The sequence below is a fragment of the Patella vulgata genome, chromosome 8, assembly GCF_932274485.2.
Source record: "Patella vulgata chromosome 8, xgPatVulg1.2, whole genome shotgun sequence".
In the NCBI taxonomy this organism is placed as follows: domain Eukaryota; kingdom Metazoa; phylum Mollusca; class Gastropoda; family Patellidae; genus Patella; species Patella vulgata.
In genome coordinates, this window is record NC_065886.2 from 44,823,533 (window position 1) to 44,850,586 (window position 27,054).

Genomic DNA, 27,054 nt, shown 5'->3' on the forward strand with positions numbered 1-27,054 from the left:
GGTGAGCGGCAATTTATTCTAGTCCCTTGGAGTGGGAGATGATATTCTTGACTAGGAATCACCTTGTGGCAGGATAAGCCTGTGATAACTTGCCGCTACATACTTTCATTTTCGAGCGAGTAATGCAATTTTGTTGGTCGTTTTCGTGTTCCAATTTTAAAATTACAAACTGTGTCAATATTTCAAAACTGAAACTCTCTGACAGGCAACCCGGCTATTTTTTGCATTTGATTTGAAAACTGTTTTTTTGTACTGCCCTCTATTTTTAAGCAGACGTTCATGAAGCCGTGGTAGTCGAGTGGTAGGCCAGACATTCCTCTAGAATACCCCGGGTTTAAATTACGTCGAGGGTAGAGAAAAACTTTCGGTATTTTTCAAGACCTGTCCTCACTTGTCAGCTGTTACGGCTGCAGGTCTGAAATGGAAACGGTGCATTGTTGTACTGATAGGACAAAAACCGTTGTCCATTCGTGTATACGTTGGCATACACGTACAGAATCCCCAGCCTAGCAGTTGAAATGCGAAGAAGTGCGGGTGCACGCGCCGCCGTCCAAGAAATGTCACCCCCTTGCATTGCACACATAACCATTGAAATGAAATGACCATATTTTATTCTCAAAATGACCGATGTATTGTATTAACCAAACATTGAACCCTTCTCTTCGTTCCATTCATTGAACCCTTCTCTCCCTTCCATTCATTGTGAAATTTCATTAGAATAGAAACGTAATGACTATAGAAGACCACTGTTTATCTGTGGGCTATGGCTTGTTCTGTGCATGGCTAAAAGTTGAACCCTACTCCATTCAATTCATTGTAAAATTTCCTTAAATTAAATTAAGACGTCCGAATATTGTTTACTCCACTGGGGCAAAAGTAATCGGGTATGTACTCAAACTGCAAAAGAGTGTTTGATAGAGAAATGCAGTTGAACGTCGACAAACTTGGTCATTTTGGGACTAACATAACAACAATATGGTTCAAATTTATTCCAACAATTCACCTACGTGCACATTAGCAGTGGGATGAAAACGGAAGATGCACAGAAAACCCACGAGGGTGGACAGAAAATCCTGCTCCTTGTCGTGGTCAAGCTGGGAATTGAAACCACGCCTCTTGCCTTAATGACAGTCCTTGAGATCTAAAGCGCCCCCCCCTCCCTAGTCCGAAGAAGACAAATAGTAATGACCACTAAATGACATTCTTCAAATGAATCAGAGTTTAAAATTAAGCATAGCATAGCATAGCATAGCATAGCTATGTCCTGCATAACTTACGATGGAAAACTACGTCGGGAAATCTTGAGGAACTATCACAGCCAATATTAATTGTGGTCATAACGAGTATCAGCTTTCATTTATTTGTTTATGACGTCATAGAAAAAACACGTCGAGTAATACGGTACAAATATTTTATCAGTACTGAAAGATACCGCAAACAAAGATCACAACGTAAGGAAGTTCAATTATGTTTTCAAATTTAATGTCATGCCTGTCAAACTATCTAGCAGAACCGATGGTCACGTGCGCCATGTCACAGATATTGATGCTCTTCAGCTTCAGCTAAACGAGCTGCAAGAAATGTATCAGCAGAATCCACCGTTACGTCTTCTCATTCTTCACCATATTCCACCGCCTTTAGACACGGGCACCAAAGGGTCCAGTAGTGAGAAATTCCAGGCTATTCTGTATGAGAATGAGCATCCCACAGATGATAAAGTATACACCATCGCTGTGGAGCATGTGGATATTTTGGGAAAGATCGTTGGTGATGGCGGATTTAATGATCAAGAATTTGAGGTCAAATCAAATACTGAACATCTTATTAATCTCATCCATGATAAAGCTAAAACTGGTGCCAGATTTGTTACGGCCGCTTTAACCGGATCATCTATGTATCAAGGATTTAATTTCAGTTTAGATGGAAGCAAGCCGGTTGGTAACAGATAGTGTCAGTCTACCAGACGAAGACAGACACAATTAAATTTATCGTTCATCTCCCCGTTTCTACCCTATTGCATTAAGAGGAAGGTTTGAATTAACATTTTTTCTGCCCGATTTTGTTAAATATCCATGATTTAGATGCGGAGAGGCAACAGTGTTAATAGGTTGATTACGGTGATAAGTACAGCGAGTAGTTACATGGCATTTGTATGCTAATTCGAGTGTATCTCAAAATGCCATTGGTCAACAGTATACACAGTTTGTAGCAAAGACATGGTCAGATGTCATTCTATAGGGAAAAGCGTTCAGCCCACAGAAAATTTGAGGAGATGTTGGAGCCGGGCAAAGAGGCCAGAATTAACATTAAATTCAATGGGGGAAACTAATTGGCAGACATTGTTTTAATTCGGATATTCCTAGTAGTGTGACAGGAGGTATTCATTTTCATATAGTTTTTTAAAAGCCGCATTAAACTGTGTTCGAATATAATCTCTACTCCCCGCCCGGTCTATATTGATTTTCAATTTGATCTATTTTAAAAGCCCCGTAGACACACTAAAGCCTAAAATTATCACCGAATTGACTAGGAATTTAACTACAGCGCTAAAGTGTTTGGACCGATTCTCGATAGTTGCTGCCGGAGTCAGGACACTTGATCAATTGACCTCCGTGTTATATATACATTGTAATCGTAATTTCAGTTCTCCAGATGGACTTCTTCTTCGACACACCAACCTTCCTTGATCCAGAAATGTATGTTTATCTCATTGAACCAGTCTCAGTGATACAAAAAATGAACGAGGGAGCTTTCGGTAAAGGTGTTCGCCTGGAATGCGATTGGAGTAACCATTTTGAAAATCATTTAAAACAAGGTTGGCGGTTAATTGATATATTTGCTGATGGTAGCAGCAAATCTGTAAAATCCAACTCAGGAAAGGAAATACAGAAGACGTATTTATGGGTTTTTGAAAAACCGTTGTCGGGAGGGAATGAAAGTATTGCGCGTTACGAGGGTTTTGTTGCAGAGCAAACGATACACACACAAGCAGAGAAAGCATTGTCGATCATTGACAAAAAGGCTTATTGGGAAGATCAGATAGTTCAGAAAGGCCTAGATGGATGGGAGTTAGCTTGCATTATACAGAATCCAGCCATTAGACGATCAATGTTCAAAGTTGTTTTTGGAAACGTCATGTTTTTTCAGAGATTATTAAAATAAGCATTGGTTTGGCACATTGAGCAAAGTGTCATTAAGTCGCAATTAGGAATGTCTTATTTTAAATAATTCACGACATTTTAGAATTAATGTATTTCACAATCGGCTGTTATATCTATACGGTATTTTCCATTGAAATTTAACTTCAATATTTCGATAAAGTACGACTTCAATAGGATGTTCAAGTCCAAGGGAGAAAACTTTATTTAGCAAAATTGGGGTGTGGGATGTTTGCGAACTTTACAAGTAATGTGTGCAAATGGGATTTCGGGCTGCAACGTATGTGTCGATTGCATAACAATATATCTCAACCAACCACGACAGTTGAAAAAAAGTCGTTGAGTTTAAGAACAGCATAACTCTACTCTATGGCTTGCATGACTCCACAAACGAAATTAATAACCTTATCTTTACAACAGTTCAATCATACTTCAATTTATCTAAACGATTTTAAACTATTATTAAGCTTTCATATTACATATGAAAGCTTATTGTTTCTGTTAAGATTATTATTGTTATTTTTTTTTTTGTGTTTTGTCCACAAATCGGATTTCTCAGAATCTAACTATAGGATCGTTCTGAAACTTTTACCTATCCCCCCAAAAATGGGTGGTGGCTGTTGATTAAATATATTTTCAAAACGTTTTACGAATCCGAAATCACCGAATTTTACGAAGGAATGCATTTTACCTACAATGCTGTAACTTTGTGACTGTTTGACCTATTTTACTAATTCTTTTTTCTTTGAGTATCTTGAAACATTTACTTCAAATCTGCAATTTCGGATTTTGGCATTTCGAAAATTCGTCGCTGTCATTTCGAACCGGAAGTTATTACCAATTTGACAACTTCTTTAATAGTTGTGCGATTTTCGTGAAATTTAAAATGTTAGTAGATCTTGCCAATGCGACTTCAATGATGTCCTTGGAAATTTTCTAAATTATCTCCCCTTGGTGAAATTAAGGATCAAAGTTTTCAAAAAAATCGTCGAAATATAGGTCAGAATGACCTAAAAAAAAATTTGATACTAGACAAGTAATTACTGATTCGTACACAAAATGTGGAGTTTGTCGATCGAACCAGAAGTGCCACCATCTTTAAACGTGAAAAATCAAAAAGGCTTTTTTGCTATTTTACTTACAGACTCGGGCGTCATATTTTCGGAATCCTGGAAGGAATGCCTAAAAATCTATCGGATCAGAATTTTGATTTCGGTCACGTGATGGTCACCATTTTGAATTGAAAATGAAAAATAGAAGCAATTTGAAGGGCCGGGACTTTGGAACACAAGAACTCTCCTTCTAATTAAGCTAGAATGTTCAAACTTGGTGTAGGCGTTCACTAGGTTAATGTCATGATTGAGTTCAAAGATGAGCATTTTTTGCATAGGGTAAGCAGAGATAAGCAAGCTGATTTGTTGATTCTTTAGGGCACGATGACATTGGTTATAATGAATGGAGGGCGATGAAACTCCTGTCAATCGAGAGGCTAATAGCTGGCCTGTTGTGTGAAATCATTGTATCATTTTTTGAAAATGTCCGGGGTAGCCGAAAAAAGGAGATCGAAATCCAAAAAGTCGTATTTTTACGATTTGGGGCATTTTTAGAGGTCGTGTAAAGTAAAATAAAGCATGCATATACATATATTATTGATATTAAATATATCATATAAAAAACTAAACAGTGAATCAGCTGTCATTGACAGATTTTATATTATAAGCATGGTCAGTGGAAGGTCAGCGTATTGTCTAACTTGAACTCACTGACTCCGTAACATTATTGTGGGTATGGTATAAGCTGAATTTGATGAGATGCACATATCTCGTATGACTATTTGGTACTTACAGTGTTAGACTTTGTCGTAACGTTACGGTCTCCATTCATCAAATCGTCGTTGGGGCTATAATACGATTTTGAATCAAGTTATTTATCACTGAGGAACTCAAAATTAGGTTTGATGTAGCTCTGCTCATTTACAGTGGCGAATTTAACGGGCTCATGGGTTCCAGCTCCCTCCTCTAGAAATTTCACAGCACCCGCATGGATTGTGGCTAATTTTGTGGCAGAATTTTATTTTTCTGGGGGAGGTACTTCTAAATGGCTCCGACACAAGTGCCTGAAATGCCATGAAATCACGTTTTCGGCCTCCAATTAAAATTTCTTAGCGGGAGAACCCCCTGACCCGACCCCCTTGCGGGGCTTCACGGTCGGTATCAGCCCCCCTCCCCACCACCATGGTTAATCCGGCGTTGATGTTCCCTCTTGTGCAGCTGCAAAAGAATGTACAAGTTCATTGCCTCATTGTCAAAGATCCCACTTTTCTACCCCAGTTCGGGTAATGAGGTCGAGCGTATATTGTATAGGGGATATTAAACAAGCAAACAGTATGGCTGATGTCTCCCGCCAAAACCCCAAAGTAAAAGATGACACATTAATTAATCGCACTTTCATATTTTTTTCAAAAGTATCGAGCAATCAAACTATACTGTAAATTTCATCACTCTCTGTCAGATAGAAATCAAGGTTATCTTGTCCCAAAGCATCGACCAATGAAATTGCCAAGCTGTAGCTCAAAATGTTCAGTCAAGACCTGATGAACATCTACACCAAGTTTAAACATTCTAGCTCAATTAAAAGCTGGGTTGTTATGTTCCAGTACTTCATTATAACCAAAGTTATCATACCCCAAAGCATCAACCAATTCAAAGTCCCGGCCAATCAAGTTGCTTTGCTTATCCTGACTAAGAGAATGCTCATTGTCGAACTTGGTCAAGGTAATATGGTCAAGGTACTAATGTAATGAAACTATACACAAAGTTTCATCAAATTGCTTATGGCTAAAGTTAATATCCGATTACTTTAAATTTATACACAGTGTTTCAGGTCATGAGACGAAGAAGCCTATTGATTTTCAGCGATATCCGATAATTACTGTCAGACTTAGGGTCCTTGACCACTTCAAAAAATCTTATGCGCGCTCTAGAGGTTAAATTCAATATCCGATTGACTTTAAATTTATACACAGTGTTTAAGGTCATGAGATGAAGAAGCCAATTGATTTTCAGCGATTTCCGATAATTACTGTCAGAGTTATGGCCCTTCATCACTTAAAAAAAATCTTGTGGATGCTCTAGAGGCCAAAGTTAATGTCCGATTGACTTTAAATTTATACACAGTGGTTAAGGTCATGAGACGAAGTAGGCGATTGATTTTCAGCGATATCTGATATTTACTGCCACAGTCGTGGCCCCTGATCACTTCAAAATATCTTGTGGCCGCTCTAGAGGCCAAAGTTAATATCCGATTGACTTTAAATTTATGCGCAGTGTTTAAGGTCATGACACGAAGATGCCTACATTATTGATTTTCAGCGATATCTGATATTTACTGCCATTTCCGATAATTACCGTCAGAGTTATTGCCCTTTATCACTTTAAAAAATCTTGTGGACGCTCTAGAGGCTAAATTCAATATCCGATTGATTTTAAATTTATACAGTGTTTAAGGTCATGAGATCAAGAAGCCAATTGATTTTCAGCGATTTCCGATTAATTCCTGTCCTGCGTACTCTGTATATAATATACGGTTTTCTAAATATGCCTTGGATGGTAGCCATTTTGTTCATAAGGTAAATGTAATTTTTCAGATACCTGATGACATTTATACTTATTGTTTCAATAGATTCTAATAACCCCCTTTGCAGTTCATATGAAAGCTTTCATATCTGCTATGCAGATCTAGTTGTTGTTGTTATTATTATTATTAATATTAGGTGGAAAAGGTGATTTTGAGATTATGATTATACATTTGATTTTATTAGCTTTCCAAGTAGATCTCATCATTCTTCTCACAAAACTTTTTACAGATTCAAAATCGGATGAAAACTTTTTTTTTTATTGAGGCTCAAAGTTGCGATTTTTGACTTTTCGCGGAAGAAAGGTTTTTCAACACTTTGAAAAAGCCATTTTTGGTGTTTTTTGTGATGCCATATTTCATTTCATATCAAACCTATTAAAAATGAAGATGTTAATTCATGAAATACAACTTTAAGGCTAATTATGCTTCAATTTTCACATTTTTGTAATAATTACACCGATTTCCACAGTAACTGCAAAATACATAGGTTTTCTCAAAAATTCCATTTTGTCAGAGCGATTTTGGTCACTTTTTTCATCAAAAATGGTCTTGTGCATGTTATATCTGAAATTTTGAACCTGGTTGTTATGCATTTTAAAATCAGTAGCTATCAAGTATGATTAACGAAAAAAAAAAGAGTAAAAATATATATATGCCTTCTCTCAAGAGCTGAATATATGTTCATTTTTGAACAATTTTCCGCGGCACACAATTGCCTATTTTTGGGGCGTTTTTGGGACATTAATAAAATAGGAAGGAATGGAGATACACATGTGAAATTATGGGAATATGTCAAAAAGTTTGTGAATTTTTAAAATCACTTATTTCCAATCCGCCATATATTATCAATTTTGGTTGTCATAGCAACCAAAATGGAAAAAATGCAATTTTTGACCATTTTCAACGCTACTTACCATAACCCAAAAGGTCATCACCACATTTTAAAGTAAGCAGTTTAAAATATTTGAAACCCATGTAATATTAAATGATATGGATTGTGTAAGTTTGAGAAAAATATGAAGGAGTTTGGGCTGTTACCATAGCAACCACATTTATTTTTTTCCGAAAAGCATTATTTTCCAATAATCATGACATCAATATTGATAATTGTATTATTTTAAAAACAGAAGCTATTGGGCAAGATTTTAAAAAATAAATAAAATGAAAATATTTATGTCTTCTCCCAAGAGCTGGAAAGGGGTTCCCTTTTGAAGAACATTCTGCAGTAGCTAGTTGTCCATTTTGGCCATTATTAAGACATAAATAAAATATAAAAGGAATTAAGATCTTGAAGAGAAATTTTGTTTACAAGTAAATATGTTTGTGAATTTTTAAAATTACTTATCTTTACTCTTGTATATTACTTAATATTTGGTTTTTATAGCAATCAAAACGAAAACAAACACCCCAAAAAAGGCAATGTTATTCCATTTTCAATGATGTTTACCATGACAAACCAATTGATCGCCACATTTTAAGTACAGTAGCAGAAAGCTTTTTAGCATATATTTATAGCCCATGTAATACAAAATATTAAGAATTATATAATTTTAGTGAATTATTAAGGATTTTGGATGGTTGTCATAGCAACCACATAATTTTAAAAAACGGACAACTCTTGTTGCATTATCATTGTTCTCAGCATTCCTTGCTTACATTATTGTTAGAATTCTGCTTTTACATATTTTCTACTCAGAAGATAACACTGACCAATAAAAAATTATTCTCTAAAGACTAAAGAGTAAAAGTAGGTTACTCAGTTACTGATAGGCTATGGTAGGCCTAGTCATGTTTATAAAGGCCTAGGCCTAAAAGCAACAATTTAACTCAAAGAATTGTTATGTTTTTACTTCACTTTTGAATATTTATATTATTCCTTCAAATTGGTATGTAGCCCATTGAGCAGCTTCCTTTTTTGTATATTTTAATCAATGTAAACAAATATCGAATCAAGGCCCAATTAAGGCCTTAGGTTTGTCGGTTCATTCAATTGTTTAACTGGCCAACAAATATGTGATACTCGAGGTGTTAAATATATTTTCCTAAAAAAAAGAATTAAAATTATAATAATTAGTATGACAACTGTTATATAATGCTAAATTATTTAGTAAAAACTAAAACGTTTTGCGAAAATTTGGTATCCGTATCAATACTGAGTGATGATAGTAATTAGTATTGACATGACTGACCTAATTCATAATCTATGTCGGTTCCATCATCTCAAACGAAATGTTGCAAATTGAGCCATTTTTCAAATTATTTCAGCTAGTTGGTCCAACTTTATATATTTGGGTATAATATCCGTTTAAGTGGATAGAAATCGATGTACTAATTATCAGTAGTACCTATACTATCTTCCTCACGCCTGCTGTCAGTACCAAGACCCGTGTGGATCTTTTCCGGTTTCATTTCCATTCGTGTGCACAGAAATGCTTTAAAATTGGGCTTGAATAATTCAGTCAACAGCGAATTTATGATTTCAGAGCATTGAAACATTCGTCAATTTTACGGAATTGTTCAATTCTTGAAAAATGTTTGGTGTTAAAAGTAAAGACGTGTGGTTGCCGATAGGAAATTTCCATTCGATTTTATATTTGTATTCTGTCACATGGTTATAAAAGCGCGCGAATATGAGTCACGTGATGTAAACAGTCAACCCAGCAAAGTCAAAAGGCGTGAAAAAAATGGAATTAACTATCCTTATTTATTTTCAGGCAAGTCCTTTATTCATATAACATAACGCTTACTTCATAAATAAACATCGGAGTTGCCTTTCGACGTAATTTACCGCGAATATGAGTCTAAGGAACATGGAATACATTTTAGTTTTGGTGTTGAAATGACGTCATAACAAGGCTGAACTACGCGATTTATTTTTGACAAAATTTCTCATTGTATACCATTTTCAATTGCTTGGCGGGCGCACTTGCCATGCTCCGATTTTGTTGATTTTAATAGCATCAAAACGACAATAAAACGAACTTTCAATCGGTCGGGGGTGCTATATTGACAAATCGCCTAAAAAAAAGATTGCGTGAATTGAAGCGTTCAACTTGCAAAAAATGCATGGTATTTCGAAATGCCAACAAAGCACCCCCGACCAATTGAAAGATCGTTCATTTATCTTTCTAATGATATTAGAATGAAAAAATAATATTAATAATAAGTGCGCCCGCCGAGCACTTGAAGTGGGGTACCCTCGTTTAAAAACGTGACAAAATTTTTCAGCGTAACGTCAAAACACGGGAAATTAACGTTTTTCAACTTACGTTTATGAAATTAATAAAATGAACACATATATAAAAATTATATCAAACAAAAGAACAGGATATCGGCTTCCAAAATATTTAAAAATTATTACAAAATATTAAATAGCCACCGTATGACGTTAAGTTGAAAAAGGGTTACAAATCGGGAAAAAATGACTTTCTTCCAACGAGGGCAATGGAGCTGTGACACCTATTAATATTATTATTATTATTACATACTATAATACTTTAGGTGTATTCAACTAAGTAAGGGTTGTATATATTGTATATACTGCTTTTCATTATTAGTATATAGTTTGTATTGTAAATAGGGATAGGGGTCTGACATAGGCATTTTGCCCGTTCCCCAATTTCCCATTCATTTATAGTGAATAAAATATGTTTATATAAAAAAAGAGTTTAATTACGTGACGAATTTAAGCGTGAATTCCGCGTCACTCGATTGCACTCCTGTCAATTCGAGACGTTCTGGACTGACAATCCAGCACCCCCCTTGTCAGTCAACGCGACACTCGGGCCACAATCATGGCATCTTTATAATATTTTGGAAATTTATTGTTTTGTATGAGGACGAAACTTTGTATCATGTCTATTGATAAGGAAATATTTATGGAATTTGGGAAAGCTGTTCGTGGACGTATGTTTCGTTGCCTAATAACGTATGTTTGATTTACGGTATATTGCAAGTCACGATTCTCAGTGCAGACGTTAAATGATAATTCAATGAATACGTCAGCCACCTGTTGACATCGGGCGTTTCTATTTTCAGACCGGTTGGGGAGTTGGGAAATTCCCACACACCTGTTTAACCATAATATAACCTAGAAATCCGATACCTGAATGTAGTAATATGAATGAACAGTAGCAATGTTTTATTTATAGTGTGTAGAAATGTGAGACGTGATTTGTTCCAGCCGAAATATCTCTATAAAAACAAACTTTACATGACCGATTTCTTATCTATAATATTATACAACACCCAATCGTTTAAAAAACGACGTTTCACCCTAAAGATATATATACATTCTCGGCCGTTAACAAGGATCTGAACGCTTGACTTCATATGAACTTGAGAAAACAGAAAATATAGGGTATTTTTTTAAAGATACATGATGTAAGATTTAGTTAAAAGCGCTGACTGTTCTTGCTAAAAAAAATTTAATAATAGATAATGAAAAATGAATTATATTGAACATTTCAGTCAAAATACAGAATTCTGAGTGTTTGAAGTTTGAAAAGAAATAGCCTGTTGTCAAGTATCATTGCCATGATAATACACGAAGTCACGATTGTCAACCCTGACAACCTGTGGAATTTAGCAGTACAATATACAGTCTTATAACATCCTGTATACATGATATGGGTGCCTTTATCAAATAACTGATTTTTAATGATAACTTTAGTGATTTATGGGCTTTTCTTAGAACTTAGAAGTAGGCACTGTACTCAGATCGGTCTGAACGTATTTTTTTTTTTTGGGGGGGGGGGGGGGGTCAACACTTGAGTGTCTAGGTAGTCTTACGCGATATATATTGCTCTGTCATATATAAAATTCGTTTCCACATTTACCTTTATTTTTCAAAATAAAGAAACATTAGTATTTTAAAATGAAATTCTCATGTCATACTAATTTTTCTTTATTGTGAAAAGAAAAATAGAAATATGGAAACGCATTTTTTTACTGTTTAAAGATAAAACAATATTTATAGTGTTAGACTACATATTACCTTAATAATCGAGTAATACATAAAATGAAATGACAAGTACATTCATCTCAGTACATGGCCAAATGAGTCTAAACAGTTCATGAATATATATATCTTTTGTACAAATATAATAGTCTATAAAATAGTGAATGCTGCAGATTTTCACAATATGTTCACATCCAAGTTTTCATTTTACATCACATCTTCTGAAATAGATATTTAAAACAAAGAAATTGAACACCAAATCCATTTATATACTAATGCATCTGTAACCGTCCGATACTACAAATGCCAAATTGTCTTTTAATGGGAAAGTTGGGAGAGTGCTTTGAATAGAAGAAAAGTTGTTTTTGTTTTTACTTTGCCCCCATCCAGTGACTACTATGAAAATCGCACTTGAAAAAAAACCCCAAAAACATCTGTCCTCCTAAGAGTATTATAGCTAAAATCGACCATTCTGTTGGAGACAAGACATGATTTTGGAGGCAGTTTCGGCACACAAGTTACAAGTATAAAGTTGATATCATGTAAATTGATAAGATAGTTGCTGCCGGAGTCAGGACACTTGATCAATTGACCTCCGTGTTATATATACATTGTAATCGTAATTTCAGTTCTCCAGATGGACTTCTTCTTCGACACACCAACCTTCCTTGATCCAGAAATGTATGTTTATCTCATTGAACCAGTCTCAGTGATACAAAAAATGAACGAGGGAGCTTTCGGTAAAAGTGTTCGCCTGGAATGCGATTGGAGTAACCATTTTAAAAATCATTTAAAACAAGGTTGGCGGTTAATTGATATATTTGCTGATGGTAGCAGCAAATCTGTAAAATCCAACTCAGGAAAGGAAATACAGAAGACGTATTTATGGGTTTTTGAAAAACCGTTGTCGGGAGGGAATGAAAGTATTGCGCGTTACGAGGGTTTTGTTGCAGAGCAAACGATACACACACAAGCAGAGAAAGCATTGTCGATCATTGACAAAATGTTGAAACAACACAAGACTTGTGTTAAAATTTACCAAACAACACAAATTTGTGTTGAAACTTGTGTGAAAATCTACACAATACTTGTGTCGAAACTTGTGTTGAAATTTCTGAAACTTGTGTTGAAATTTCTGAAACTTGTGTTGAAATTTCTGAAACTTGTGTTGAAATTTCTGAAACTTGTGTGGTTTCATAAAAACTTGTGTATAACCACCAACAAAAACTTGTGTTTTATTTTCCCTCAATTTAGCAATCTTTCCCATGCAGCCCCCACCCCTTTTGCTCTGTTTAACCTGTAAAGTTTGATAAATGAGGTAACAATAATTTTATTTGTTAAATTATCATTTATTCATAAAATGATAGGAAAAAGTAAATTAACACCACCAAATCAAAACTAAATAGACATCATTTGAAATGTTAACAGAAAAAACAGAGATATAATTCTAATAGTAATAAAAAATTTGTTATACTTTGCCCCCCCCCCCCCCCCCACATCACAAAATACAAAATAGCTATTTAATTTTTTCTTTACCCGAAAACAAGAACTGAGAAAAGAAAGATCCCTACCCCATACCCCAAAAATATATAATTCAAATATATCTAAATTTAATAACATCCAAACCAAGCCCTAATTAGATTAATTATGCACTAAATTGAAATACTTTCAGAAACTGAAAAGTGCTACAAAGTCATATTACAAGTGATTTGTGAGGCATCTAGAAATAACTAGCATACACAGAAAACTAACAAAAGAAAAATGCACTATTTTGCAGGAGTAATAAAATGATGTAGAACCTTTTCCTCAAACAAAATGAATATTTTGTACATAAAAGGAGCAAAGCATCAAGATTACAGGATTGAAAAATAAAAAAATATCAGAGAAAATCGCAAACATTAAATAATATGTACAAAATATATATAAATAATCACAAGTCAAAAGCAAGGAGGAGCCACTGTGGTTGAGTGAGTGCATTGGCCGAGAAATTTCAACTGGATTTTCCGACATAGTTCCCACACGTCAGTAGTGTAGGACATGGCAAGGGATAATTGGGTATAAGCCCAAAATTGAAACTACCCCCACTGCGTTTACTTTAAAGAACCCTTGACAATTGAATTATCTGACTCAATGACAGACCCTTCTGATCCAATGTGCGTGTGTTAACCATTCGGCCCTCCTGGGTTCCCTTTAAACAACCCTTGACAGTTGAAATATTTGATATAAGAGTAGGTTGTAGGGCAGAATCACCATAATAACACAGAAAAGTAGGATATTAAACCCTATTTCATTTCATAAGCAAGGGAAAGTCACCTTAATGTAGGTCAAGGTTTTTTGTAATTCTGGGTATATTTGATCTACATTTGGTTTCTAGACTATGCCTATTAAATACTTTATGATTTCCGACCAAATTCTAAGTGATTTATATGTCACTTTACATTCTATATTATACATAAATTTCTGTAGAGAATTAAAATCTAATTGTGTTTGGGATGAATATTTAACAGTAAAAACAAAAAAAAATATTCAAAAATTGGGTCAAATGCATTCTTTTCCAGAATTATAAAATAAATTGATGCTTGGGATCTCTTGTTGTTATCATACATCAAATAATCTTCCAGCCTAAAAAATAAAAAGTAGGCAATAAGAATACTTTCTTACTATTTATGGTTCACAATGTTTAAATAAACAATTTATTTTGCCACATCGAGACTGAGTCTCTATTTTGTTTCATCTTTGGGTAACACTTATTGTGTCTTGTCCAGTAACAGACCCAGGCAGATTATCATATTTTATTTCCATCGACAACAAATTGGATATTACCTATTAAAATCTATTTGAAAAGTAAAATATTGTCCATTTTTATACTGCTATTTACTGTAAAAATACACATAGGGTCTATCACAACTTGAAGAAAATCAATGGATGTGATTGTCAAAAATCAAGAATGCCAAGACTTGAATAGGAGAGTCCTAGGCATTGCCACAAGAAGAATAACTAGATTACCAATCAAGTGTATAGAACTAGTTGATGATTAAAAATACAAATATGTATGTTACTTACATTTTACCTGATTATCAAGCTCTGTGAGAAAAAGTTTCCATAATATGAATAGCCATTTCCAACTGTCTTGATCTTTCTGATGTAGTTAACTGAGAAAAAAAACATACTATGTTTTAGTTGACTTAAATCGATTCAATATTTAAATAGACGAAAGTTTTAATTTAATTAAATTGTATTGTAATGTGTTGGTTTGCTTTGTCACAGATGAGACAAAATGAAAAAAATGAAATGAAATAGGGTTTGGCGTCCTACTGTTCAGCTTCGACTGGGCTAATGAGGTTGGGCATATGCCATACAGTGTGCCACGAGAGAAATTTTGCCGGGTACCGTGACCCTAAGGACTACTCTTGTATCAAATTCTAACTGCCAGGGGCTCTTTTACATGCACGCCAATGTGTACACGGGACCACGTTTTTTTGTTCAATCTGAACGACTAGACAGCTGTCCTTGTAAGGCCCCCCGTACTGCATCGTCTTACTGCAAACCCGCGACCTTAAAATATGCAAACCAGTGTCTAACCCACTTGGTCACCATGGGTCCCCACAGATGAGATAGTCATATCTACATGTATCTGGACATAAGTAAGATTCTGTCTGTGCACATACATGTACGTGTACAGTTTTACTATACTAAACTGAATTTTAAATTTCAAAATATAAAAATGAAATTGAGGTTTATGTCACATCAGCTCCAACCGGGCTATATTGTGCCAAACACATTATGGTGAGATTCTAAAATACCACAACAACAATCTTTTCTATTAGAATTGAACACTCACCCTCCAAAAACACCTATGAGAAATCATAGGTGCTCAAATCACCATTTCTTCAGCTCTTTCTTTTCCCATATTTGGGTTTTTTGACTTATTTTATTATATGATCTTTGATTTGCTATGGCATCTAATATGGAAACTGAAAAATATGAATATGTGACATGTAATTAACTGTTTAAGATACCTTACCATATACAAACTGTGTGATATCTAAAACCATTTTAATCCCGAAGATCTTACCTAAACCGTGAAAATCTGTTTTAATAACCCTTGTTTGTCATGTGACTGGAGAGTCACAGTAATTAAAAGAGAGTCATGTGGCTTAGTGTGTAAGGAACTGGCTTGCTACCCGGGAGGTTGCGGGTTCGCTCCCAGTGTTGACCGAGAAAGCTCATTTGGATTTTTCAGCATGGATTCCCTTTCTAGTCGTCATGGTGGCTAAGTGGGTAAGACGCTGGCTCGCTAGCCTGGTGGTCGGGTGTTCGATCCCTGCATTGGCCGAGAAAGTTCACCCAGATTTTCCGGCGTGGTTTCCTCTTGTTAGTGATGCAGGACGGAGGGCCTGACAAGGACAGCTGTCTAGTCATTCAGATTGAACAAAAAACGTGGTCCCGTGTACACATTGGTGTGCATGTAAAAGATCCCCTGGCAGTTAGAATTTGATACAAGAGAAGGCCTTAAGGTCACGGTACCCGGCAAAATTTCTCTCGTAGCACACTGTATGGCATATGCCCAACTTCATTAGCCCAGTCCTCCGTACTGCAATGTCTTACTGCAAACCCGCGACCTTAAAATATGCGAGCCAGTGTCTAACCCACTTGGCCACCGTGGTCCCCCACAGATGAGACAGTCATATCTACATGTATCTGGACATAAGTAAGATTCTGTTTGTGCACATACATGTACGTGTACAAATTTACTATACTAAACTGAATTTTAAATTTCAAAACAATGAAATGAAATGGAGGTTTATGTCACATCAGCTCCAACCGGGATATATTGTGCCAAACACATTATGGCGAGATTCTAAAATACCATAACAACAACCTTTTCTATTAGAATTGAACACTCACCCTCCAAAAACACCTATGAGAAAGCATAGGTGCTCAAATCACCATTTCTTCAGCTTTTTCTTTTTCCATATTTGGGTTTTTTGACTTATTTTATTATATGATCTTTGATTTGCTATGGCATCTAATATGGAAACTGAAAAATATGAATATGTGACATGTAATAAACTGTTTAAGATACCTTACCATATACAAACTGTGTGATATCTAAAACCATTTGAATCCCGAAGATCTTACCCAAGCCTTGAAAATCTGTTTTAATAACCCTTGATTGTCATGTGACTGGACTGTCACAGTAATTAGAAGAGAGTCATGTGGTTTAGTGTGTAAGGCACTGGCTTGGTACCCGGGAGGTTGCGGGTTCGCTCCCAGTGTTGACCGAGAAAGCTCATTTGAATTTTTCAGCATGGATTCCATGCCTAGTCGTCATGGTGGCTAAGTGGGTAAGACGCTGGCTCGCTAGCCTGGAGGTCGGGTGTTCGATCCCTGCATTGGCCGAGAAAGTTCACCCAGATTTCCCGGCGTGGTTCCCCCTTGTCAGTGATGCAGGACGGAGGGCCTGACAAGGACAGCTGTCTAGTCATTCGGATGAAATGAAAAAACGAGGTCCCGTGTACACGTTGGCGTGCACGTAAAAGATCCCTTGACAGTTGGAATTCGATACACCGCAGTGCCGCTGTCCGGGCAAAATTTCCCTCATAGCACACTGTGTGGAGTATGCCTGTCTTCATTAGCCCAGTTCGGAGCAAAACAGTAGGACGTTAAACCCCATTTCATTTCATTTCTAGTCGTTTCAATGGAACACAAAACCTGAGGTCCCATTGGCGTGCATTTAAGCCGATAGTATGGTAGTTTGAATTTGTTGGCTGTAGCACCCGTGTCACAGTTCGACTGCTAGTTTGCGATACCCACTCGATATGAATGAGTGGTGATTGGCTAATGAATTCTAAAATCAGACGAATGCTTCGGCGAAGCGGACACACCACTCAAATACAATTCGGCCAAATATATCAAACATGTTTGATTCGGGCGTATGTCAGTGGATAAACTAGGTGAAGTTTAGCGCCAATTGATTCAGCCAAATCCTTTGGCTAGTTTATCCAGCACTGACGATTTAAGTTTGTACTTTCTTTATATGCAAATATCACATTTGAAAGAGGCTGTAAGCCTTCTTTCTTTATATGCAAATATCTTATTTGAAATAGGCCATTATTATGTGATTCCCCACTTGAATGTGACTAGGAATAGGGTCGCCTGTCCAGCCTTGTGGGTTTTCTCCGGGTCCTCCGGTTTCCTCCCTTTCCTAAATACCCCTAGGGTGTATTCGAAACAGTGTTCCGGTGCAGAGAACGTTCACGAACACATTCCCGTTCTCAAATCCCACACTACTTCATAGCTGGTGTGAGGGAGAACAAACATGGTCGACGTATCGATAACTGCTGAGAAAACAGCATCATGGGTGCATTTATTAATTTAAAAGTTTAATACCGTTCGAAAATTAGATGTAGTATGTGGCCAGTATAACATCAAGTAAGTTAGGTTGCCAGGCAACGAAACGTATGCCCACAGCAGTTTAATCGTTTGCGCAGTCAACAGGGATTGTCGCATATTCATTCTTTTGTAGGTAATGTGGGCATTTACAAGAAAATTTCAAACAAGATTATAATTTTCGTCGTTTGTGGGTTTACAAAGGTCGACGCATCGATAACTGCTGAGAAAACAGCATCATGGGTGCATTTATTAATTTAGAAGTTTAATACCGTTCGAAAATTGGATGTAGTATGTGGCCAGTATAACATGAAGTAAGTTAGGTTGCAGGGCAACGAAACATATGCCCACAGCAGTTTAATCGTTTGCGCAGTCAACAGGGATTGTCGCATATTCATTCTTTTGTAGGTAATTTGGGCATTTACAAGAAAATTTCATACAAGATTATAATTTTTGTCGTTTGTGGGTTTACAAAGGTTCTACAAACTGAAACAAGGGCCTTAATTGTTGAAATTTGACAGATTTTTTTGTTTTGTGTTTTACTAATTTAAATAATGCATACAATTTTCATACAAATCGGATGATAATTTTGTTGTTCGTGCGTTCACAAGGTTCGAAAAAGTGAAACAAGGGCCACAACTCTAGACATAATTCACAGAAATCGCAGAAATTTAATAGACGTCTTCGTTTCACTAATTCAAAAGATTCAAATGAATTTCACAAAGTGAAACAAGGGCCATAACTCCAGAAGAAACTAACAGAAATTATTGAAATTAAATAGGATTCATCTCATTAAAATAAACAACATATCAATTTTAAAATAATCAGTTCTGTAGACGATGGACAAACCTACGGACGAGAGCGTATCAAAAGGTGATGTAATCGTCATCCAAAGAATTGAAAAGGAGTAAAACGGTGTCATAATTTATCAAAATTATGCTTAATAGCGAAGTAAATACTAAACAAGTTATCGTAACAGATTGTATGAATTTAATTCATCTTGTTACCATGGATACCGTTCTCTCATGTTCGAGACTCATGAAAGTGTTTTCATGTTCTTCAGCCGTTCTCGGACCTGCGCAAACACTGTTTCTAATACACTCCTACGGTACGCGCAAGCAAATCATTCAAATAAAATTGAACAATATTAGCCTCGAAATTACCTAGCGCCAGTAAGTATAAAGGATCTATCCGACAAACACTAACAACAACTCTAGGTTGATTACATGTCATTTGGGACTCACATCATTTGGGACTCGCGTCATTTGGGACTAAAAAAAATATGACCACGACATTTGGGACTCCGGTATACGTCGTTTGGGACTCAGGTTAACGACGTTTGGGACTCGGGATAATTTATTAGAAATAGGCCAATTCAAACAAAACACGAAAGAAAATATTTATTAACATGAAACACGTGGTTAGTAAAACTGACCTACACAATGACCTACACAAAAAACAAAATAAATATTTACACGACATGCAATCTTTTTTTACAAGCCCCTAGAAATTGTTAACGATAATCCGTGAGCTGCACGTTGACATGCTTGTCGTAGATGGCAATACCAATTGATAAATTAGTGCGTACAAGGCAAAGTTTTTTTGTGGAAAATATAAGAAATGGCAACGATCAAAGCGGGATAATTAAAGCTGATTAACTGATAATCCCAATGTTATTACAGTATGTTCAAAGAAACCTAACGGTTCTTTGGTGGATGAGGAAAAATGTGAGTTGTCAATCATCGAGAATGGCGGCCGTGTGTTATACCGTTTCACGAAAAAACATTAGCAGTGGTCTGTCAATCAAGCTCGTTTACTATTTATAACGCAAATTTTTCGTTTCGGTTAAAACAAAATATACGTCCATTTTAATTGGCCGAAGGATGTGTGACTAATAGAAATATGGCGGGCGGACAAACTGACCAAACAGTATATTTCGAGGTATTTGAGGTAAGCTAATTTAATATTATATCATAACTGCATGTGCATACTTGTGTTTCTGTGTGATTAAATATTCAAAAAATCATTCTTAGGATACAGCCTCGACACCAGTCAGCCCTGAATTGCAATGTTTGTTTTGTGTTCTGGGCGCCATTTTGAAAAAAACTGACATGACCTATATAATACAATCCAGCAATAGTGCAGTCAATTTCCTTTAAAAGGGAATCCGAATTTGTTAATTTTCTGCAATATCACTTCGGTGGTAGCGGACGTTAAATAAAGCTATTTCACGTGCAAAGACCTACAATAAAATCCAGGTGAATTGGGAAAAATATTCATGTACCGGTATTTTCTTATTGAAGAGTAGCTATTTCAATTTGTAAATGCCCAGTCATCTTAGACAAATAATAATTCCAACTTCAAATCAGTTGTATTTATTCAAATCATACTATGAATAATTGTATTTTTCCACTTGCATAATAATAAAAACTTGACTTTTATTATTTTATTTCTTCAGGCCAAGAACATGGAAAATTGGTAATTGCCTTGTATCACTGCTAACTATAAGGCACAGGGAGCCTTGGGCAGAAATGATAATAATATGGTTCTCAGATATGTTACTGTGTACAGACTGAACAAAAAATATATATACACTTGCTATTACATGTACATTATATCATTGGCAATAATAAGATCCAATTTTAGTTTTTAGTTACACACTGTTAACCACCAATAGATGAAAATAAATCATAAAATGTATTCAGCTCGACGTAAGACTTAAATAAATAGATACAGTTGGTTTAACTTGAATAGAAGTTTTAATTATCTATGCTGCATATATGCATATATCACCTTGCAGCTGAATCACATTACATATCTTTTTAGTTGATGTTCATATCGTCCTACGTATTTGTCAACATCAATGTGACCTTGTTCTATGTCACATTAGCCTATTCACGTTACCACGAATTTACTCACCACACCCTCGCATAGTTATGTATTTATTGTTTCACTTGACTAAAGAAACATTTTGTAGGAATGTATGCTTTAAAAGATTGGACACTTGTTTGCAATATCATTGTCGGTGGAAACTGGCACTATACCTAAAGAATGACTGAACAAATAGCGGAGACGGGGTTTCAGCCGGCTGATTTAAATTATTTCTTTAAATACAGTAAAGCTTGAAATATGTCAGTTTTCCCTCTTTAGAATGTTTTTGTAAATAAGTTTTTATTGTAGTTTCCGTGGCGTATTCCCAATAAGCGTTAGAAACAAAGATATACACCCTTAATCCCGGTACTGATAAATGTTGGGTTGTGTGGAACATGCTAACAAATCTCAGGTACGATATATGTTTGATTCTGGTTGAGAACAGCATGAGAGCAACATGATTGTTTTCATTGGAGATGAGACGCAAATATTCAAAGGGGTCAGACAAACTCTAAACCAACCGCGTTCCCTTCACTGAGTCCCTTCAAAGGAGGCCCTGTCTGTCTACCTGTGGAATAACATGCATTTGTATCTGTTAAATTTGTGTGGTAGACAGATTGATATTATTTATATAACGTCTTACCCCAAACAAATTGCAAAAGAAACCATGAAGTTTCTGAGAGCGATATTTCGTAATTAGTGTGCTTTAATGGTGGGAGAATAAATAATTAAATTTTTCAAACACAAACTGGTCATATATAAAATAGCATTTTCTGACAAGACCAGCGACAATCTCGTAAGATATGACTTTTACTATGTCTATTAAATGGTTTTCGACGTCTCTTCAAGGTCACCGTCTTGCGCCAAAGTCGTGAAACGCACCGTCGGGGGATTTGTTGGGGCCTGTCTCCCCCAGAAAAATTTCTAGAAATTTCAAGTCGGTCTTGCCTGGCCGTGAATACGGCAACCTGAAAGTGGTCGATTTTAATGTAGACATCTGAACTCCAATCAACAAATCAATCAACCAGGCTGTTGTCGTTGCATTCACATGACACCAGACGTGTCACCGATGAAACAAATATGTTAGTGCGACCCATTTGTGACAATTTCAAGGTCCCAAATAATAGTCCTTTTTTACTATTAATAGTAATTCAATCAGTAAGTGCTATTTACCTTATAATAGTCGTCTTGGCTTTTACCCGACATTACACAAAACACCAATGGTAACTGTCGGGTGGTCTCTCCAGTCTTAATGAAGGCGTGTATGGAAAACAGCTGAGACCATGGCTTGTTCACCACCCGAAAAGTTGCATCCATATACCAAGTTTTTGCGCGTGCGAGTAGTTGCATCTGTCTATCAGTACAAAAAATGTGATGGCGCCTTTCCCCAACTTTTACTCTTTTTTGATAAAATCCCGGTGCACTATGATCGATGAAATCTTCGTCAAGCTAAAACAAAAAATAAATAAAAAAGTACATTTAAGTACATGTTAATAAATAAATAAAATTGTACACTTAATTACATGTTAATAAATTCTTATATACATGGGTATTTAATTGCATGAGTACTTACGCTTGACGACACGTCAGTGGGATCTTTTCGTCGCAGAGTCTGTCGGGTTCTTTATAGCGACCTTACAAGTGCTGCAATGGGTGGTCTGCTATGAATGGGTTCTTCTGCAGAACCGACACTGGATAAAACTCTCTCCGCTATTGAGGAACATGCCTTGGTAAAAACATTTCCTTTGGCTTCATGCTTTGCCTGTAATGATAAGATAAAACATATTAAACTACAAATATATTATTGGTTTATTTATATTTTATTTATTTATTTATATATTAAATTCATTTATTATTATAGAGTTAACTAGGTTAACTAGAGTTAATTATGCAGAATTAATATAACACAACATACACAGATGGCAATAGAATGAGACAGTGTTCAGAAAAAGGGCGGAAGAAGACTACCTGTCCTACTTGATTCTAGGACATATATATAGCATGGACCTACTTGATTCGACCAATTTAATACAAGGAAATGAATGGCATAGTTTGTGTCAAGTGAATTTAGTGAACTTTAAACCCCATTTACTCGCCCTCTCTCTACAGAGATAAATACTTTTCGTGTTACATACAATAACAATTATTGGCCATTATTAAAAAAATATATTAAAAGGAAATTAAATTCTGTTACCTGTTTTTCTTTGTGTAGTACATGCTAACATCAATGACTGGAAAAAAAAATAACGAAACTGTAGAGAAACTAGTGAATCATTGAAAGTCTAATATTAGGCCTACACATTGATGACATTGATATAAAAAAAGGCTGATTTGTTTGTTGTTGTTTTTTTCTTTTACAGAAATAAGATTACATTTCAACTAAACAACTAACACAAAAGTTAGTATCTAGCTATAGTCCATGTCTGGATATACATTTCTCCTTTTGCCCGAACGTCTATAAAAATCAAAGATGGCGGCCAATAATTGCAACCGGGTATTACTATAAAATCAAGACAGATTCTTACCTACTGGTCCTAGTCGGGGGTTTCTTGCAATTATAAGTATTTGAACAACGGTGTAGCGCCGATTAGCTAATAATAATTAAGCACGATTTCAGAAAAATTAAGACAGATTCATAAGATTGCTGAATTAGCGGAACACTTTTAGAACACATCAAAAAAATTTTCTTTGTGGCGCCATTATATAAATAGACTTCCGGTGCAGTCAGTGGCAGTAGTTCTAAATCTGACTGTTTTAACCGAACGAATTATTATATACATAGAAGCAATATATACATGCTAAATTAAATACACGGTTTTATTTTTTGTAAAAATTTATAAACCTGCGGTCTGGTATTCTATGTGACCATTATAATTTTTTTTAAAATATCACGGCTAAAGCACCCTGTTGATGCTAACTTCACTACATCTATCTAACCGAATGTCGCTGATATAATATCAAAGAAAGAATTTGTCGCAATGACTAAAGTATAGATATTTCTTCTTAGTTAGTTGTATTTTACGTCCGCTTCCACCGAAGTGATATCGCAGACAAAAAGTATAGATAACTTGGAGAACCATTATATCAATAAGTCGATTATGAGATACACGTGGATGATCAATTAAATTTGATTGGTTACTTTTCAGTTAACCAATACTGTCCAATTTCGATTACATCAACCAATTACATTATTAAGAGTTTTACTAATTTCTTTTGTTCATTGTACATTGAATCAATTTTCGAAAACACCAGGGTGCTGAAAATCACATGTACACTATATATTCATTTGATCTATCAGTTTATTGGGTCAATAAAAAAAGACAGACATTTTAACTTTACAGACAACTTAACATCAATTAACATTCAAGTCTGTCTGGCAATTGTCTGATTAATTGGTACTCACACCCTTCCAGTGAAGAACTGCATGTGATTTTCGAGATGTGAATTAAGCCCTTTAATACTTTTCTTAAAACTTGACGACTCCCGAATTCAGACTTTGTATGGAGTTTTTTTTTTAAAAAGAAAACAAATCTTGGAAGGTACACATTACTTGTGTTAATGATATGAAAAAAACACAAGATTTTATAAATCGACACAAGTTTGTGTTAATGCAATGCAAAACAACACATAACTTGTGTAGATTAGTTTTAACACAAGTACTTGTGTTGAGATCCAACACAAGTGTTTTTTCAGTGTACAGTTACTGATGCATGTCATACATTTAAAAAAAAAAAGCCCCAAAAACCTAAAAGTTATTTATATCATTGATGTGCACGAATTAAAACATAACTAATTATGACATGGGGAACCGCGGTGTCCCAGTGAGTAGGGCGCTGGATGCTAAGGGTTCGCTCCCGGGTGTTGGCCGGATACGTTCCCCGGGTGTTTCCGCTGCGACTTCCCCATCTCAAGATATAGGAACTCTATATCCCCGTGTCGAATAAAGCAGTCTGTACTAATGGATTGTAATGCCAGTGCCTGGGCAAAGTTCCACCATAGAATAAATAACCCATGGGGTTCTCCCAAAATGGCCGAAGTAATATGTAGACGAAACGTTTAACTCAAATCTATCTTAGTTTTAAAAAATTAAAGGAGCATTAGGTAAGATTATAGTAAGGGAGCTAGGAAAGATATTGGCGGGGGCTTTGGACACATGCTCCTTACTTGGGTGGTCGTTTGAATTCATCAATGTAATATTCTCCACATCTACAGTTAATTTGGTAGACACAGCCTTTCTGGAAGGTAGACTTTGTGAGGTTTGAATTTCCATTAGCATTTACTAACTCCTTAGTTGTTGCGCCTTTGGGGAATGTGGTTTATATGCCTGCTTCTGTTATAAATAACCTTCTAAATTGGTTGGGGGTGTATGATTTGTTGGTTTATCAAGTTTTGATAGGTTGGATAATGTGGCCTTGGTGAATTTGTTTACCATTTCTGAATAGTGGTTGTGTTGAATGAAACGTCTTATAGGTGTTGTACTCCCAGGTTGAGGGATTCAGGATCACAAATAGTTTTGGCTCTTTTAGTAAACGTGGTAATAAGGGGGACGGCAGTATCATGACGAAGGTGTTATCTATCTTTCTGAACCAGAAAATAGGTTGTAAAAGAGCGGTTAGGGTGCCTTCTTCTGGTGACATCATGTAAAGATCTACTTAAGCAGAGTTTTTGATGTTATCTGAGGTAAGTTTACATAGGTTTCTCGTCCTTATTCGGGATAGAAGGGGATTTCGCGTTCTTAACAGTTAGTGTTATGTTCTAGTGAACCAATAGTGAAACTTTAAACGAAAAAATTATTGTTGTACGCGGAATTCGAATTAACTCATCTCTAAGGGGGAGGGGGGGGACGGTTCTTAAGGGAGAAAGGAAGGGGCGTGGGTCTTCTTAAGCCGTGAAGTTGGTCGACGCGTGCACGAAAGTTGATCTTTGTGCGCAAAAGGCGAATTAAATCGTCATTTTGGTCATTTCACCCATGGGCCACCCGTTTTGTCGTTCTTATTCGGGATAGAAGGGGATTCCGCGTTCTTTAACGAAAAAATTAATGTTGTATGCGAAAGTCGAATTAACTCCTCTCTCAAGAGGGTGTTCTTAAGGGAGGAAGGAAGGGTCGGGGGTCTTTTTAAGCAGTGTTTTGGCGGCATCTGAAGTTGATCGACTTATGCACGGAAGTTGATTGTTGTACGCAAAAGTCGAATTAAACTCAAAATTTCGACGTTTTGTCAGGTCCCCCACCCCCATGGGAAGGGGACCCGCAACTTAAGAATCATGGTTCAGAGTATCGGAGACCGCTGTCCATTCATCTATAGCATTGTAGAAATTTTGTACACGATGTTGATAATACATTTATAGGGTCTAACAATGATAGTTTTTGAGTTAGTGGCTGTTTTTTTTCTGATTGGTCGACCGCGACCTTTGACCCCGTCCCAAAAATTTAGGTCATTTCTTTCTGGAGTTACCTACGAACCCCACCTTTCATTTGAGACCAAGTTTGCTTTGATGGGACTTTTTTCCAGGAAAACACATAAATCTGTGTTTATCCGGCAGACTATAGGTTTTTGTCGAGTCACTTTGACTGGGGCTCGAGGGCGTTGCTGATGTTATCAGTTGAGTCCTATCACTCTGTTAGTTCATCGAGCGGGTTTTCTACCCTTTCGGTTTTCAGCAGTAGATTGTCGCATTGATAACAAATCGCACCAGGAAGATCTATATTGGCAGGGTCATAATTTTCTATAATTATAATACAATTTCACCTACTATTCGCGTCATGCTTGAACCCTTTTCAAAATAGGTTATACATACCTAGCTTATGTGGGGGGGGGGGGGTGCATCTGATTATGTCTCTACAGTCGAGTTTAGGCTATCTTTTATATGTTGAGTCAACCATCATGTCTGTACACCCGTGTAATTTTTCGTTCAAATTTTCCCAGAAAATATTTTCAGGAAAAATCCACGTGTCCCAGGATTCCGGCACTTTTTGCAATACCTTTGCGTATGTTAACAAAAAAAACCCCCCAAAAATCCAAACCCCCAAGAAAAAAT

At 36.1% G+C, this 27,054-nt stretch overlaps 2 long non-coding RNA genes across 3 annotated transcripts; one reads left to right on the forward strand and one right to left on the reverse strand.

Moving 5' to 3' along the window:
• Positions 1-13,251: 13,251 nt before the first annotated feature.
• LOC126830075 (uncharacterized) lies at positions 13,252-23,525 on the reverse strand. 2 transcript variants are annotated; one of them, XR_007683693.2, is made up of 7 exons: positions 23,213-23,525; positions 22,592-22,780; positions 22,192-22,467; positions 16,663-16,795; positions 15,596-15,728; positions 14,818-14,906; positions 13,252-14,376 (listed from the first exon to the last, which is right to left on the reverse strand). It is a non-coding gene; the product is annotated as an uncharacterized LOC126830075 (long non-coding RNA). The 2 variants fall into 2 exon arrangements; XR_007683694.2 differs by lacking the exon at positions 23,213-23,525 and adding an exon at positions 22,934-23,164.
• Positions 19,602-20,892, forward strand: LOC126830077 (uncharacterized). Its single transcript, XR_007683695.1, has 2 exons — positions 19,602-20,097; positions 20,606-20,892. It is a non-coding gene; the product is annotated as an uncharacterized LOC126830077 (long non-coding RNA).
• Positions 23,526-27,054: the final 3,529 nt, after the last annotated feature.